This window comes from Nuphar pumila, chromosome 17 (genome assembly GCF_984573655.1).
Source record: "Nuphar pumila chromosome 17, dmNupPumi1.hap1.1, whole genome shotgun sequence".
NCBI lineage: Eukaryota > Viridiplantae > Streptophyta > Magnoliopsida > Nymphaeales > Nymphaeaceae > Nuphar > Nuphar pumila.
Genome location: NC_143265.1, coordinates 46,031,857 through 46,050,340, shown reverse-complemented (window position 1 = coordinate 46,050,340; position 18,484 = coordinate 46,031,857). Strand labels below are relative to the sequence as shown.

Below are 18,484 nucleotides of genomic sequence, written 5' to 3'. Positions count from 1 at the left end.
AGGAACAAGTTGCCTTGAAGATGGGAAATCAAAATCAAGTGCCCTGAATGGCTTTTAGATGGACTCAGTAGATTGGCCTGTAGGAGACGAAAATCGGGCCCAACGGTGAAGGAGGGCCTTTCGTGAATAGTGCTCAAGTGGATGGTGAAAAGAGGATTTCGACATTGCTGAAGCAAGAGAATCCGAATGGAGACAGAGTGAATCCGGCAAATGAAAGGTGATTCCTGTCGGCTGGAAATAACAATCCAGAAATCCAGTCAAATTTCACAGTAGTAGGTAATATGTTCTGGCAGATGGATAGAGAGCTCGGGCAAGAGGATGCCAGATTCCTGATTTTCACAATGAATGTGAAGGGAATTCAGTGTAATCATATCGGGATTCCTTCCACTTGCAGGAAAACCATAATATCCGATCAAAAATTGGACTCGATCAGGACTCACAGTCGATTGAAATCTGATAATAGTCGATTCGATATCAATCGCTCGATTGGTGGAATTCATTCGATCAATCTGAATGGCCAGACCTTCATCGAAAATCAATCATCATTCCGAAAATCAGTTGAACAAAAATGATTGAAAATTAATAGGACTCTTTATCGAAATCAATCATTCAATCTCTAAAATCCAGAATTAATAGATGAGGAAAAGTGAACTCAGGACTTTCTCTGCTATGAATCACAAGTCATTTCCTGTGCAAAATGCGATTAATATATATGCAAATGCCACTGTGTTGATAATTTGTGTTGAGATGCTATAAAACTATAACTTCAGTCAATGGTCTAAAACACGAGCAAATGCACAAAATCGAAATTGTGAAATGCAGTAAAAAAAAAACATAAGGAATGCGCAGAAGATCAGAGGTATATAATCCGATAATGAAAAAGATGAAAGTGCAGTAGGATCGAGACAACGAGCACTAAAGGGGGGGTGAATAGTGATTTTAAAAATTGTCTGCGAAATATTAACGAATTTTGCAATTTGAAAAGCAATCACACAAAGAACACAAAATTTATCCTGGTTCGGTCTTTCCCGACCTACATCCAGTCCCCAAGCAAAACCCGCTTGAGATTTCCACTATCAACCTTGTGTAACTACAAGATCATACACAGACCAAATCCGGTCCCACTTCGAGTAACACACCTACTGAAAGCAAACAACTCCTTTAAACCAAGGAGTCCTTCCTTTTATAGAAAAATAAGTAACAACTTACAATACAACCTATGAGCCTTTCTTTTGAATGCAAATGAGATGCAATTGGCTTTTGAGGTTGTTGAAATACTCTACTCACGAATCCACTATCTCTCAAAAGAATTTGAGTGAAAAACTGAAGTGAAAATATCGAGTGAGAAAACAAATACTTGAATGAATAGGAGTGAAAAGCAAGAAGTAATTCAATTGGATTTGATTATTTTTGAGTGTAGAAAGCACTCATATTTATAGTTGAAAGTTTTCATACGTTGAGTGTATGAAAGGGTGTCAAAACAGTCCATTTTGAACGATAAAAACGTTTGAAAAACGAAAAGACACGCCTTTTTGAAGTTTCAGGAAAAATGACAAAATTAGTCGACTGGAACAGTAGTTAGTCAACTAATAGTTAGTTATTAGTAGACTGACAGTTATCGTCGGTCGACTGATCTGTTTATCGAGCCGTTTGAAAATCTGAACTTTTGAAACTTAGCCGACTAGAGATAAAATTAGTCGCTGATAATATCATCAGTAGACTGAAAAACCTTTCAATCGACTACTGCTAAAATCTTTTAAAAAACATACATTTTGTCTGATCGACTGATAAAAGCATTAGTCGACTGCTGCTAAATTTTCAGAAAACACATGTTTTGTCCAGTCGACTGCTGCTAAATTTTCCAGAAAGCACACATTTTGTTCAATCGACTGATAAAACTTTTGATCGACTAATTTGACAAAAATGACTTTTTAGAAAATATGGCGCGAAAGGATTAGTCGACTGGTAAGTCTATTGGTCAACTAATAAACACGAAAATTTAAGAAAAGAGTTTTATAAAAAGATTTTCATGAGAGGTTCTTTTAGAAAAGTTTTTCTAAAGACTTTTTAGGTAAAATTCAACCTAAATATGCACTCTAAGTAAGGTTCTTACAAGAATCTAAGACTTTTAATGAATTTAACATTTGCACACTAGTCTTTAAAGACTCTTTATCGAATTCTTCAATGTCTTCACTGCCTTAGCTGAAATGCAATTGATTTTACTTGCTCATCATCAAAACCTTATACTTGAAGTTTCATGTACGACTTTATTGTCGTAACAATCTCCCCCTTTTTGATGACGACAAACTTAATCAAAGATGAAGCATTTAGATACATAGATGGGGATTTTACTTCCCCTATCAATATGTTGCAAAACATTAAAAGTTAGCACATTTAAAGCACATATATCACATATTGATTGGTTTGCATTTCCATTCATCATTACTTCATGCATTTAAAAACTTTTTCATAAATGCAATTTTCAATGCTTTCTTTTTCTCTTAATTTCGCATTTCTCATGCAAGATCTCCTGCAATTTTAATGTAATTTCAATGTAATACTATCTTTTATCTTTTTCTCCCCCTTTGTCATAATAAAAAAAAATAAGGGCAGAAATAGCATAAGCAAAATGGAGATACAAGTTTAAAATATTACAACCCATAAAGTATCAAAGTTTAGTAAAGACAGAACATAAAGATCAGAAAAGTGAGTTGAGCAAGTCCTTGATTGAAGTAATCTCTTTCTGAATCGAAGATAGTTGTTGAGTCACATCTTCACGAAAAGTGCGTTGATGCAACTCCAAGGCTTCTAGTCGCTACAAAACTTCATCATTGTCTTGACTTGTAGAAAATTTCTTTCTTTTTACATGAGATGAAAGTGTCGCAGAAGGTGAAGGTTCAGAAATTGATGGTTCAGTAGGATCAGATGGTTCAATTTGATCAACATTTAAAGGAGGCAGATATTTAATTCTCATTCTTTTTAAAATTTGTTTGATCAAAGAACTCTTTTTGCTTAATATATTTTTCATTTGTTAAAGAAACTTTGAAATGTCTAAAAATACGAGTTAGAAGACATCCATAAGGAAGAAATGGTTTTTGTTTCCACAAATTTGTAAAATACACATTGGCCCAATTTACAGAAATATTTTCAAATAAAACATAAAGAGTTGTAGATAGATCTGTGGAATAGTAATCAAAAGAACCAGTTTTAGGTAGAACATTGTGGGCAAGGATTCGTCCAGCAATGCATGCACGAGTTTGAAGATTAGTATTTTTGAAAGGAAGGCAGTGAGGTGCACCTGGAAGAAGAATTTGTTCAAAAATTCTCTCATCATTCAATTCAACAGTGTTGAAAAGAGTGTCTGAAGATGGAATTTATAGGATTTCTCCAAGTAGTTTTGAATCAAACTCGATTTCAACATCACGAACAAGAGAGGACAGAACTCCAGTTTCATGATCAAAATGTAAATTCGTATAAAATAAGTGAATCAGAAAAGGATAATGAAGGGTATCTGCACAGGCATCAAAAAGATGTGAAATTCCTTAAAATAATTCTCTTATTTTGTAACGAGAAAACAAGTGAAACAATACATTTCGACCTGGTAAAATAGGTAGTGCAGAAATCAATCCAAAAGTATCATATAAAAGAGGATTTCGAAGTAATCTGAGAGAAAATCCATGTCTTGAAGAAGGTGTAGGAGGAGGAGAACCTAAACCTTTTGCAGATGCAGACTTCGAACGAGGCATGGTTAAAAAAACAGATTTACCAAAAAGAATGTCGGCTTCCAAACGACGTCCGGCAGAAGGAAAATGTTGTCCGGCGTTGTGAAACAGAAACAGAGGAGGATACGGTGGCTGACGGCGAGTGTGAAGGCTGCCACAAGGGGATTCCGGCAATGGCTGAAGATACACCGTCATGGCAAGAGTGTTCCGGCGTGATTTGAAGATGCGCCAGTTACTGCAAGAAGATTCCGACGTTTTTCGGTCACGGCCAGAAGATTCCGGCGTCTCCCTGTCACAACAAGAAAATCCCGGCGAGGATAGGATCGAACGACACTCCGAGGGTTTTTTGGAAGAGAGAGAGGAAAGAGAGAGAAAGAGGGTTTTCGTTTTTAAGAAAAACGAAAAGGTGTGAAAATAAAATGAAACGATGCCTTTTAAAAAAAACGAGTGTTAAAAAATCCAAGGAGTATCGGGTCCCTTCAGTAAATTTTTTTTAAAAAAAAAAATTTTAGTCGACTAAAACTTTATCGGTCGACTAAGAATGTGCGACTCATTCTAAAAATTTTAAAACATCAGTCGACTAGAAATATATCGGTCGACTAATATGGTGCGATTCATTCTAAAATTTTAAAGCATCAGTCGACTGAAATTTTATCGGTCGACTAATATAATGCGATTTTGAGATTTTGTTCAAAAATCAACATTTTTATAAATCCAAAAGAGAGCAAATACCTAGTTCTCTCCTAATTCTCATAAAATCTTCATTTTTAAGAGGTTTAGTGAATATATCGGCATGCTGTTCTTTAGTGGAAATAAAATTTAACAAAATATCTCCTTTTAACACATGATCTCTTAAGAAATGATGTCTAACTTCAATATGCTTAGTTCTTGAGTGCTGAACATGATTTTTAGAAAGATTTATAGCACTAGTGTTATCACAATAAATAGTTGTTGTAGAGTAATTCAAACCAAAATCTTTTAAGGTCTGTTTCATCCATAGTACTTATGAACACGCTAAACTAGCCGCTATATATTCTGTTTCAGTTGTTGAGAGTGACACTGAATTTTGCTTTTTACTAAACCAAGAGACTAAGGAATTTCCTAAGAAATGACAAGTTCCACTAGTACTCTTGCGATCAGATTTACTTCCTGCAAAATCTGCATCACTATATGAAACTAAATCAAAGAAAGATGATTTTGGGTAAAACAAACCGAAATCTGAAGTATCTTTCAAATAACAAAAATTTGTTTTACTGCAGTTAAATGAGATTCCTTTGGATTAGCTTGAAATCTTGCACACATACAAACACTAAACATAATATGAGGTTGACTAGCAGTTAAGTATAATAGAGATCCGATCATACCTCTGTAGAGCTTAGTATCTACACTTTTACCATTTTCATCTTTATCAAGCGAAGTAGTTGTACTCATAGGATTCCTTCTTGATTTCGATGAGTCCATCCCAAATCTCTTGAGAAGTTCTTTTGTATACTTAGCCTGATTGATGAAGATTCCTTCTTCAGTTTGCTTTATTTGAAGTCTAAGGAAGTAGTTTAATTCGCCCATCAAGCTCATTTCAAACTCTTCCTGCATAGCTTTATCAAATTCTTTACAAAGAGAATCATTAGTAGAACCAAATATTCTGTCATCAACATAAATTTGCACAATAAGAATATCTGAATTAAGATTTTTAATAAATAAAGTGGAGTCTACTCGACCAATGGAAAAACCAGTTTGTTCTAGAAAATTTCGTAGTCTTTCATACCACGCTCTTGGTGCTTGTTTAAGTCCGTATAAAGCTTTTTTTAATTTATAGACTTTTTCTGGATATTTCTCATTTTTAAAGCCTGGAGGTTGCTCTACATAAACTTCTTCATTGATGTGTCCATTTAAGAATGCACTCTTAACATCAATTTGATATAACTTGAAGTTCATGTAACTAGCAAAAGCAAGCATCATTCGAATTAACTCCAATTGAGCCACTGGTGCATAGGTTTCATCAAAATCTATGCCTTCTTCTTGATTATAGCCTTGTGCTACTAGCCTTGCTTTGTTATGAATGACTTCATCATTTTCGTCCAACTTATTTTGGAAGACCCATCTTGTTCCAATTACCGGATGATCCTTTGGTCTATCAACTAGATCCCAAACATCTTTCCTTGTAAATTGGTTAAGTTCTTCAGACATGGACAAAAGCCAAAATTCATCATCACAAGCCTCATTGATATTCTTTGGTTCTATTTTAGATATGAAAGCAACATTTGCAATATATTTTTCTAATTGCCTTCTAGTTTGGACACCACTTTTTATTTCTCCAATAACTTGTTCATGTGGATGATTAGGAACTTCTTTCCAAACAGATTGAAGATGAACATTTTTTTGAGAAGTATTCTCTATCAAGGGTTCTTCTTGAAGTATTACTTCTTCTCCTTCGCTTAGAGGTATAACCTACTCACAATTCTCATCAAATGCAACATGTAAAGATTCTTCGATGCAAGATGTTCTTTTATTGAAAATACGATAAGCTTTACTTCTAGAAGAATATCCAAGAAATATTGATTCATCTGATTTTGAATCAAACTTATCAAGTTTATCTTTGGTATTTAACAAGAGGCATTTACTACCAAAAATTTTGAAATATGAGATCTTTGGTATACGATCATAATATAATTCAAAACAAGTTTTATGTAAGATTGGTCGAATAAGAACACGGTTTAAAACATAACATGTTGTATTTATTGCTTCAACCCAAATGTATTTTGGTAAATTTTTATCTTGAAGCATGGTTCTAGCACATTCTTGCAAAGTTCTATTCTTTCTTTCAACAACTCCATTTTGTGGAGCCGCTCTAGGAAAAGCAAAGTTGTGAGATATACCATGTAAATCGCAATACTTTAGAAAAGATTCATTTTCAAATTCACCACCATGATCACTACGAATTTTAATTATAGATGTAAATTTTTTATTTGTAATTCTTCTACAAAGTTTGGAAAATTCAGAAAAAGCATCATTTTTGCTTTTTAGAAAAATCACCCATGTAAATCGAAAATAATCATCTACTATAACAAAAGCATACTTGCTACCATTCAAACTTTGAATTCTAGATGGTCCAAATAGATCTAAATGTAAAAGTTCAAGATGACGTTTTGTTGAAACTATATCTTTTGCTTTAAAAGAACTCTTGATTTGTTTACCCTTTTGGCAAGCATCACATAAGTGATCTTTCTTATATGGTATTCTAGGTAGGCCTCTCACAAGATCATTCTTGAATAACTTGGAAATAATTTTAAAGTTAACATGTCCAAGTCTCTTGTGCCATAACCATTGAATTTCATTTGAAACAATAAGACATTTTTCATTAAAAGTGGGTAACTCATCTAGATATAGTTCATACACATTGTTCCTTCTTTTACCTTTAAAAATGATCTTTTTAGATTGAAAATCAGAAATTAAGCATAAATCATTTTCAAAAGAAACATGAAAACCTTTATCACATAATTGACTAATAGATAATAAATTATGCATTAAACCATCTACTAAAAGAACATTTTCTATCAAGGGAAATTTTGGATTACCAATATTACGAATACCTATTACTTTTCCCTTGTTATTGTCACCAAAGCTGACGGTTCCTCCATCCTTATTTTGGAGGGTGAAAAATAACTCCGGCCTTCCAGTCATATGTTTGGAACAACTGCTGTCCAATATCCATTTGCTCCTTATTTTGTGTACCTACAACAAAATTAGAAGACAAAGCATTTGACCCCTTTCTATTTTTGGGTCCATGAGAGTTAGTCTTAGGAACCCATATCTATTTGGATTTTGGTTTCCTTTGATAATAAATATTCTTTCTATAAAAAGATTTAGCATTTCTAGAATAATCATGTCTAGACTTATAACTATTATAAGTTCCATGATTAGATGCATTTCTACTAGAAAATTTAGTTCTTTGAACAAATGGTTGAGAATATTGTCTTTGATTTTTCACAACATAGTTTGGTCTATTTTGAGTATCAAAGAAACAATATCCCAATTCGGTTTTATTAACCGAACATCTTTGAGAACCAAGAAGTCTTTCTAGATTCTCTTGACCATTTGTGAATTTGGTCACTATAGAAAGAAGATCATTTGATTTTTCTTTTAGACTAATTATTTCTTTTTGTAAGAGATTGGTTCTTGTTCCAATTTATTTTATCTCAAATGCTTGGCAAGAGTTTTCCTTCTTGAGATCTTCTATCTCTTGAAGTAATGCTTTGTTTTGAGAGTCAAGAGTTGAATTTTCAGTTTTTAACTCTTTATTTTTAGAACCTAGACTCTTAAATTTAGCATATAAATCATTAAATGCTTCTAATAACTCATCATAGTCAAATTGACTTACCGAATCTTCTTGTGCTATAAAGCACATGTTGGTGACTTCTTCATTTGATTCTTCATCGAAAGATGAGTCACTATCATCTCAACATACTTGAAATGCCTTTTTCTTCTTGAATTGGTCCTTGGACTTGATTTTGAGAAGAGGACAATCTTTCTTAATATGTTCAGCCTTTTTGCAATTAAAACACTTGACTTCATTTGGATTGAAAGAATCTGCTTTCTTTACCTTTCTTTGAATTCTTCCCTTTTTGATGAATCTTCTGAATTGCCTTGTAATGAGGGCAATATCTTCATCTTCATCTTCTTCTGAATTTTCTGAGTCAGAAGTAGCCTTAAAAGCAAAAGATATCTTCTCGGGTTCTTCTTCTTGTCTGTCTTGAAGTTGGACTTCATATGCCATTAGGTTACCAACCAAATCTTCAAGAGTGAGAGTGTTTAAATCATTTGCCTCTTCAATAGCAGTGTTTTTTCTCTCCCATTCAGGAGTTAAACACCTTAGGATCTTTCTGACTAAATCCACTTGTGAATATTTTTTTCCAAGGGATTTCAGAGTGTTAGTTATATCGGTCATTCTTGTTACCATGTCCGATATAGATTCATTTTGATTCATTTTAAACAATTCAAATTTATGAACCAAAGAAGCAATTTTGGATTCCTTTACCTTTGACGTACCTTCGTAAGTCACGAGAAAAGTATGCCAGATTTCATTTGTTGTAGAGCATTGAGAGATGCGATTGAACTCTACCTTGTCAACGACACAATATAATGCATTCATCGCCTTGGTATTCAGTGAAGCGGTTTTCTTTTCATCATCGGTCCATTGACTGAAATCAGTTGATGGAGTTTGGTATTTTTCTTAAACAACTCTCCAAATATCGAGATCCATGGATTGCAAGAATATTGTCATTCTCACTTTACAATATCCATAGTTTGTTCCGTCGAAAAGAGGAGGACGAAGAGAGAAGCTTCCTTCTTTGTGCTGAGATATTATAGTTGCCATGCTAGATGATGATCAAATCAAAATAATAGCTAACCTGCTCTGATACTAAATGGAAGTGCAGTAGGATCGAGGCAACAAGCACTAGAGGGGGGGGGGGGGGGGGGTGAATAGTGCTTTTAAAAATTGTCTGCGAAATATTAACGATTTTTGCAATTTGAAAAGCAATCACACAAAGAACACAAAATTTATCCTGGTTCGGTCTTTCCCAACCTACATCCAGTCCTGTGATCATCGCAAAATTTTTCCTCTCTTGTGGTTTCTCTCTCTTCCTTCTCTTTTCCTTTTCTGACCTCTATTTTCCTCCTTTTTGAAGGGAAAAGAATAAAAGAAAGAAAAGAGAGAGAGAAAATAAAAGAAAGAAAGAAAGAGAGAAGAGGAACTCTTTTGCGTGGTCTCACTTGACCTTGATTTGAAAAATATTTAGAAATTTAACTCGCCTCCGTTTTGAAAATTTGCAGGAAAAATGGAGAGACAGGATTCGCTCGTCGGTACGAGGTTCGACCGTTCCTGGCGCCTTTATCAGGGGTAATCGATCCAAAGATCGAATCTACGCCTTTTGCTTTGCCTAAATATCATATAAGAACTTATCCTAAAGATCTAAATGCATAAAGAATCATGCTGGTGCGATACAAGGATGTATGCTCTTTTTGAAAGAGGTTTTGAAGATTTCCAAGTATTCTGAGATGAACTTGGTAATGGAGTGAAGAAATGTTTGAATCTTAACTTTAGAACTTGAGATAGATCAGAGAAGTTCCAAGTTTTTGAAGTAAATCAGAGTTAGAAGAATAAATCTTTGATTTTGAGAAAGAATGATTTAAAGCTTTGAAAAATGAAGTTTCAAAGTCGGAAATGGACTTTGAATTTGAACTTGAATTTAGTAAAGGAAATGAATACTTGAGATGAAATTGAATTTAAATTTTGAAGTTTGAAATTTAGAATGGATCTGAGAAATCCAAATGGTAAAAAAATAGAGATGAATTTAAGGAATTCAGTTGTGATCTGTAGATGGATTTAGATTTGAAATCTGGAGATGAAATGGAATTGGATTTGAAAAAAAGTTGGACTTGGGAATGAAATTGGATTCTAGATCCTGGACTGGATTCAGATCTTGAAGTCTGAGATCCAATGTAGAATTGGATTTTGAACCCTAAAATGGAATTTGGATCGGAAGTCTGAGATCCAAAATGTGGTTGGATTCGGGACCCTAAAAGGGATTTGGATCTGAAGTCTGAGATCCAAAGTGGAACTGGGTTCTAGATCCTAAGTGGACTTGGATCTGAAGATGGGATCCAAAAAGTAGTATTGAATTCTGGATCCTAAAATGGAATTGGATCTGAAGTCTGAGATCCAAAGTGTGGTTGAATTCTGGATCCTAAAGAAAATTTTGGATCTGAAGTCTGAGATCCAAGGTGAAATTTGGATTCTGGATCCTAGAATAGATTTTGGGTTTTTGAAAGTCCAAATGAGACTTTTGAAAATGGATCTGGGTTTTGAAAACCCAGATTGAATTTAAAATTCAGGAAGGGTCAAGCTTTTGAGATTCATAATCAATCTCAAACTTTGATTTTGAATTTTGAAAATAAACTTGGTTTTGAGGATGAATCAGAAGTTTCAAAGTTAATTTAAACTTTGAAATTTCATTTAGATTTGGAATTCTGGATATACAAGTGAATTTCAAAGTCAATTTGGACTTTGTATTTGAAGTTAGAATTTGAATTTTGGATATAAACTAATTCTGAAGTTTCAAAGTCAAATGGGACCTTGAAATTGAATTCTTGAATCCTTTTGAGAAATAGAGTTGAATTTGAATTTATGAATAGGATTTGATCTGAGAAATGAAGGAAAGAATTACTTGGATTTATGAAAAGAATTTTGAAAATATGATGCAATTCTATCCTAAATGATGAATAAATTTAAATTTTTGAAATTGGATTTTGAAAAGCTACTTCATTCTTTAAATGAATTAAAATAAGATTGAAGATATAATACATCATTGACTATGGTCATTGAATGTATTATATAATAATCTATATTTAAATTCAAGAGAAGAATAAAATCCTTTTAATGCTTTTATAGAATTTAAAATAAAATTAACTCTCAATATACCCTGACTATGGCCATTGGTATACAACAACAACAACAACTACGCCTTCATCCCCAAACAATTGGGGTCAACGATATGAACCAAAAAAGAAATTCATTTTGGGTCTTCCACATGAATCCTTTTCCTCCAATCATTTCTATAAAATGCCATGTCCTCGATGAGGTTCAAAGCATTCATATCCTTTCCTATCATCGCCATCCAAGTCTTCCTAGGCCTACCCCGACCTCTTTTAACTAATATATTTTCCCATTTCTCCAACCTTCTAACTGGAGCATCATTAGGCCTTCGCCGAATATGTCCAAACCACCGTAAACGATTCTCTCGCATCTTATTTTCAATGGGTGCAACACCTACCTTCTTACGTATCTCCTCGTTCCAAATCTTATCTTTTATTGTATTTCCACACATCCATCTAAGCATCCGCATCTCAGCTACACTCATTCTTTGAATATGATGTCTCTTGGCAGCCCAACATTTCGTACCATATAGTAAAGCGGGTCTAATAGTCGTCCTATAAAACTTTCCCTTCAACCGCAATGGCATTCTACGATCGCACAACACTCCAGTTGCACTTTTCCATTTCATCCACCCAACCTTTATCCTATGATTTACATCTCCATCAATTTCTCCATACTTTTGAATAATGGATCCCAAATATTTGAAATAATCATTCACCGGTATTTCTTGCTCACCAAGCTTCACTACAATCCCATCACTACTTCGTTGCTTACTAAACCGACATTCCATATATTCAGTCTTACTCTTACTCAACTTAAAACCTCTAGCTTCCAATGTCTGTCTCCATAATTCTAACTTAGCATTAACCCCAGCTCTAGACTCATCAATCAAAACAATATCATCAACAAACAACATACACCACGGTACATTTTCTTGAATTGATCTCGTAAGCTCATCCATCACTATCGCAAATAGGAAAGGGCTTAAAGCAGATCCTTGATGTAACCCAACCGTTATCGAAAAATTGGTTGTCACCCCTCCACAAGTGCGGACATTGGTTACTACTCCTTCATACATATCTTTAATTATACTAATGTACTTGAGAGAAACACCTTTCTTTATCATTGTCCACCAGAGAACGTCTCTAGGTACTCTATCGTATGCCTTCTCTAAATCAATAAAAACCATATGCAAATCTTAGTTCCTCTCTCTATATCTTTCAATAAGTTGTCTAAGAAGATGTATAGCTTCCATAGTTGATCTTCCAGGCATAAAACCAAATTGATTCTCCGATATCGTGACAACCTTCCTCAACCTAGACTCAATCACCCTCTCCCAAAGTTTCATAGTATGACTCATGAGTTTTATACCCTGATAGTTTGTGCAATCTTGTATATCACCCTTATTCTTATATAAAGGCACCAAAGTACTCTTCCTCCACTCATTAGGCATCTTATTTGTTCGCCAAATCAAATTAAAAAGATTTGTCAACCATTCTAAACCTTTCTCTCCCAAGCATTTCCAAGCCATTGGTATATATATTGAATTAATTTTAAATTAAATTCTGATAAAAGAGAAAATTATTTTGAGGAAAATATGATGATCTTTGAAAATGATCCAGTGTGGATCCAGTGTTATTTTATAAAAGATAAAAATCCTAAGTCTTGTTTACATCCTGACTATGGCCATTGATGTAAATCATCAACTTAGGATTAATTACCTCTTACGAAATGGTGCACGTGCCATTCGTGTTGCCATTTGTGAAAATTTGAGAAATAAAGGCAAAATGCATAAAAACAAGCAATTCATGATATTTACAATGCTCATTCATTCTATCTAAGCTAGAGATATAAATTCTCATTAAGATCTAACTTATTACAACATTTAAAATTGAAGTTACAATGCCCCAAGTAATGATATTTTCCATATATTCCCTGCAAAACACTTGGTTAGTATGGAAAATAGAAGAGAAATGGCATGTATCACATGGATTTCAGAGATGAAAGCGATGAGACACTCGTATACCTACCTTATGCTTAATACCCAATGAACTGCATTGATGATCCAAAGAAGGGTAACCATTAAGGTGTTCATATATGTATGTATATATGTATATGTATATATATATATATATATATATATATATATATATATATATATATATATATATATATATATATATATATATATATATATATATATATAACATGGATGTAGAGTGAATGTGTGATGACTATGTGGGGGCTGTGGGGTTACAGCAAGAGGTAGCAATATATGGGGGGATGAAGATATGAGACAGGGTGAAATGAAGAAAAAAAAATGCTACTGTAAGGGAAAGTACCAAATGATATTGAGGGATAACAATAAGTGGTGATGTTCAGCTAGGTTGAATATGCAAGTGTTGTGTGTGTAGCCTAACTGAGTGTTATCATGGAATTGGTGAAAAATGTATGATGAAGGCACAAAAATATGGTAGAAAGTACTATTCTGGATGCTGCCAACTATGGACAATAAATGAAGTGAACTGTAGGTGGGCTAAGGCTATAACATGTGCCACAAGTGTATGGAATGAAATGAAGGTAGCCTAAGTGAATATCTAGGAAACATTGTTATGAAACTGTTGGTGAAGGGAATGCCATGAGGGTGTTGTGAATTACAGCAACCGTTGGACTGCTGTGCTCCTGTATGCACAGGAAGCACAAGGGAAATGGTTAGTAGGATAGATGGTAAGTAGTGTGGCATAGGAACGACCATTGCTGCAAATATGGGAGATGGCTGGAACCTGACGGTGAATGTCTGCATGTATTGCAGTGAGATGGGGAAAGGAATCATGACAATGCAGTGATTCATTTTGTCAGCAAGTGATGATAAGAATTTGCAACAAGCAAAAGAAGAGATGATAATAGGTCTAATTTCAAAATATATGCAGGAAAATGCTGATTCTTCAAGCATGATCATACTGCTTGGATGCATACCTTTAGGGGGTGAATGTGCTCATGTGATGGAATGAACAGGACATGTGCAAGGTACGAGAAAGCCTATAGAGGAAATTTAAGTTCTAAATTTATGAATGATGCCATCATGTGCTACATCATGGGTATAAAGTGTTGAGTGTGTGAACGAAATGGAAGGAAGGTATTTACAGTGGTAGTATTCTCGATGTATATGCCATAATAAGTGATTTATAATCACAAAATATATAGGTGCTGTGGGGGATGGGCAGCTGTAAGCATATGCAGGGTTGCAGCAGAGAGGAATTTTGAAAATGGAGCTGGGATAGGGAGTGCTGCTACTGTGTAAGCTGCCACTTGTAGCAAGTGATGGTGTAGACATTTAGAAAAGAAAGGGGTAAGGCATTCCTCTGAGAAACATTAATTCAGCACAAATGAAAACATTATTTAAAGAATAGGATCTATCAACCTAAATCCAGTTATTAACAGCATAAATAAATAAAAAAAGAAACAAGGTTGGCCAAAGAATGCCAAAATATTGATTACTTGTAATTGAAATAGTCTTTGTTTTGAATATCTCGAGGACTGAATGCTTATCATCCCATTCTTCCATTGCATCTCCTTCAGTAATTTCCACCAACCCTTTCAATGGATTCATCTTTGTTGATGATACCACAGTACCACCCTTCTTAGAAAAATAACCTCCTGAATTGAGATATGTATGGGGATTTGGCAATTGGTGCTTCCTCAAGTATTCTTCATGCAAACATTGCCATTGCTGCAAGTGACCCGGAACCCATTGTTGCACAGGGAAGGGTGTTAGTTGAACCATGAGGGTATATAGTGTACAAGTATGGTTTTGTGGCATCAACACTACCAAGTAACAAAACAGTACTAATATAACCAAGTGAAATTTCAGAATAGTGAGGGCACTGACAACCCTGGATTCTATATCAGCAGTTGCAGAGCTGTGCAAAACTAGCTGGGAACTAATCATTTCTGTTACGGACTCTGTATCAACAGCAAAATTTTTTCACTTCACAACAGTATATGTTGGGTGCCATCCATTGCATTGTTTTTTTTTTAGTGAGAAAGAAACTATATACAATCTACTATTCGAAATTCTTACACAGAACCATTACAAAAATCATGGACTTAACAAAGAATCAGAACGTTACCTACTTTGTTTGTACCTTTGATGGGAGTTGAACGCAAAATAACACCAAGCAGTCCAAGATTTATTTGAATCTTTCTTGTTCCAGGAGGATCGATGAACAAATGAAGATGGATCGACTTTCTTCAATCCAGTCCTGCTGGTGAACTATGATCCCCGATTATTCTGATCTCAAAAAAACGAGGATCTTGGGACATTTTAAAATGAGAAGTCAATAAGATGTGGGGATGTTTGGATAAAACTAAACAGCGGCGCCGCAGGTGCTGCAGAATGTTACTTGGAGAAGGAAAACACTGATACTACAAACTTGGCATTTAACTGACCAAAACGCATTACAGAATAAGAAACACGGTGATGACCTTAAGATGGGTCGTCAACTGTGCAGAGTTCAAAAACCAGGGATGAATGAATCATCGAGTGACTAAAATGTTAAAATATAAAGTAAAACAACATTCATAAATAGAAATATGATAACGAGAGAAAAGAAAAGAAAAGAAAAGGGGAAATCAATTAATCTGATAATGCCAAAGCCAAGAATGGTCACAACCAGACAATTATGAAAAGAAAATACAGAAGGAAGATAGAAGGTAAAGCTATGTTGGAATGGGGTGTCCCGATTACTTTTGCACAGAATGGATTGAAATCGTCATAAGCCATCCAAAACCATCCCTGATGCGTCAATGATATTGAAAGCAGAAAAAAGAAGAAAGAAAAAAAAGAGAAGAAAAGAAAAGAAAAGAAAAGAAAAGAAAATTAAACTATAAATATGCATTACAAACCGTGAAGATCAAAGAAATCTATGAACAAAAGAAAGGAAAAAAAATGAATGGAGATTTACCTCTGTTTTGTAGGAATCCGGAAGAGAGAGGAGAGCTTTTACCTTGATTCGGCTACCATGACAGTCGTCTTCTTGATTCTTGATTTCTGAAGCTGCAGGGCTTCTGGAAGGAGAAGGGATTCGTGGAAAAGATCAAGGGATGATCAAAGAGGGAGGAGAAGGAGAAGAGAGTCGAAGGGGGTTCGGGAAGAATCAGTGGATAGGTAAGTTGTGCCCCCCTCTCCTCTCGCGTGCTCCCCTTTTTAAAGAAGAAGAGGAGCCTTTGAGAGAGAGGTTGTTGGTTGAAGATGAGAGGTTGAGGGAGAAGAAGTTGTTTCAAGATGGAGGGTAGGACTGAGAGGGAAAGTGTGCGGAAAAGAGGCCGTTGCCTCTTTTCCAATTTTCCAAAAAAAGGCCCCCTTGAAAGAACTTTTGTAAAAAAATGGTTCAAAAGGAGGTTTTTGGCAAAATTCAATTTTTCAAGTTTTAAAACCATTTGCTTTCCTTAATTTTTTTGATTTTTGTATTGTTTTTCCATTTTTTTGTATTTTTGTAATAGAAAACTAAGATTTTAAACAAAGTTTAAACACTAAATTTTTGTATTTTTCTGAGAAATATTTACAAAACATTGTTTTTCCGAGAATTTCAGGCCGTTTTGGGGAAATTTCTTCAGAAAATGGGTTTGGACCCAAGTTTTGAGAAAATATTCAGGTTTTAAACCTCGAATCGAGGAATATAATACGATGGGTCCAAGCGGATACCGGACGAAGTGTCTGAGCCTTTCAAAAGTTATTTTGAAAATTTCGAGAATTTGATTTTAAACATTGGACAACGAAGCTCAGATTTGAATCTTTTATCTGAATCCGAAATTGAGTAAAATATATGAAATGAATTTAATTTCAGAAAACTTGAGAAATAAATGGGATTTATATATTAAAAAGTGACTCAATTACCCAGAAAATGAAATCAGGGGCAAAAGGGGAATATTTAAAAGATTTTGAAAAATTTGGGGTGTTCACAGATGCCTCTCTTTACTACTAAGCCGGTTGAAAGCCGAGCTTAGTGGCAAAGAAAACACTCCAAATTTTGAAAAAAATGCCCCAGTCAGCAGATCTGAACTGGGTGTGGAAGAATTTATTTGAAAGACATGGTTTTTCAGGTTTAAAACTTTATCCTTGAATGACTTTTGGAAGACGAAATCCTCGAAAGTGATATGACTGAGTAGAAAATGAGGAAATCGTGATGGGGTTTTGGGTGAAGATCCCGAAATGATGAAAGATAAGAATTTTGATTAAGTCTCATGGGTGAGACAAAATCAGCTTTTCAGAATGACTCAGGTTTAGCCCTTAACATGGATGGGACGAATATATCTCAAAATAACCTGAATGGGGAAGGAATTATATGATGACCTTGATGGGACATTTTTGAGAAAACGCCTCATGAGATGAAGCTCAAGCAAGATCTTGTCCTAGATGGATATACAAGGCATGGATTCCTCGATGGGAAGAACCATGATGGGATTGGAGGAAAACACCTCGTGGAAACGAGTGAAACTCGTTGGAACGATATTCAGGTTTAACCAAAACCTGAAAAGGAAGACACCTCGAGGGTACGAGGTTCAGGCTTAACCCTTAACCTGAAGGGGACGACCATATGGAATACTCGTGTGAAGAGACTATGATGGGACTTTCGGAGTTTGGACGAACAAATCCGAAAGGGGTTTGCGAAAGGAGAAAGGAAATAGGGTTCCCTAAAGCTTTGAAAAAGGGGTGAACTTGGGAGTCTCATTGCTGAGACTGAATCAGCTTTTAAAATTGACGACCTCTCGCAGGAAATACAGGTTTGACCCTTAACCTGAGTGGGAACAACCATACGGATTTCTCGAAATCGTGATGGGATAGGAGAGATACTTCAGCTGAATGAGGCAACTCTTATGGAATGTGAGAGATGGAAAATAAGGAGATGTGAGAAAAAATGAACGATGAATAAGGTAACAGGAGGCGAATCTTTCGATGGGGTGAAAGATGAATAATGCGAACCTTTTATCAAGGAGACGAATCTCTTGACAAGGCAAAAAAAGATGGAAGAGGGCAAATCCTTTGGACAGGAGAAGGTAAAAGAAAAATATGAAGATGGCGACGAAGATGGCAATAGTAAGGAGAAGGTGAAATGTGAAATATGAAGAAGGCAATACTTTTGGCAAGGAGAAAGTGAAATGTAAAATATGAAGAAGACAATCCTTTTGACAAGGAGAAGGCAAGATGTAAAATATGAAGAAGGCAATCCTTTTGGTAAGGAGAAGGAAAAATGTAAAATATAAAGAAGGCAATCCTTTTGGCAAGGAGAAGGCAAAATGTAAAATATGAAGAAGGCAATCCTTTTGG

General features: G+C 34.9%; 1 pseudogene; it reads right to left on the bottom strand.

Moving 5' to 3' along the window:
• Window positions 1-14,573: 14,573 nt before the first annotated feature.
• LOC149811926 (proteasome subunit beta type-7-B pseudogene) lies at window positions 14,574-15,182 on the bottom strand (annotated as a pseudogene).
• Window positions 15,183-18,484: the final 3,302 nt, after the last annotated feature.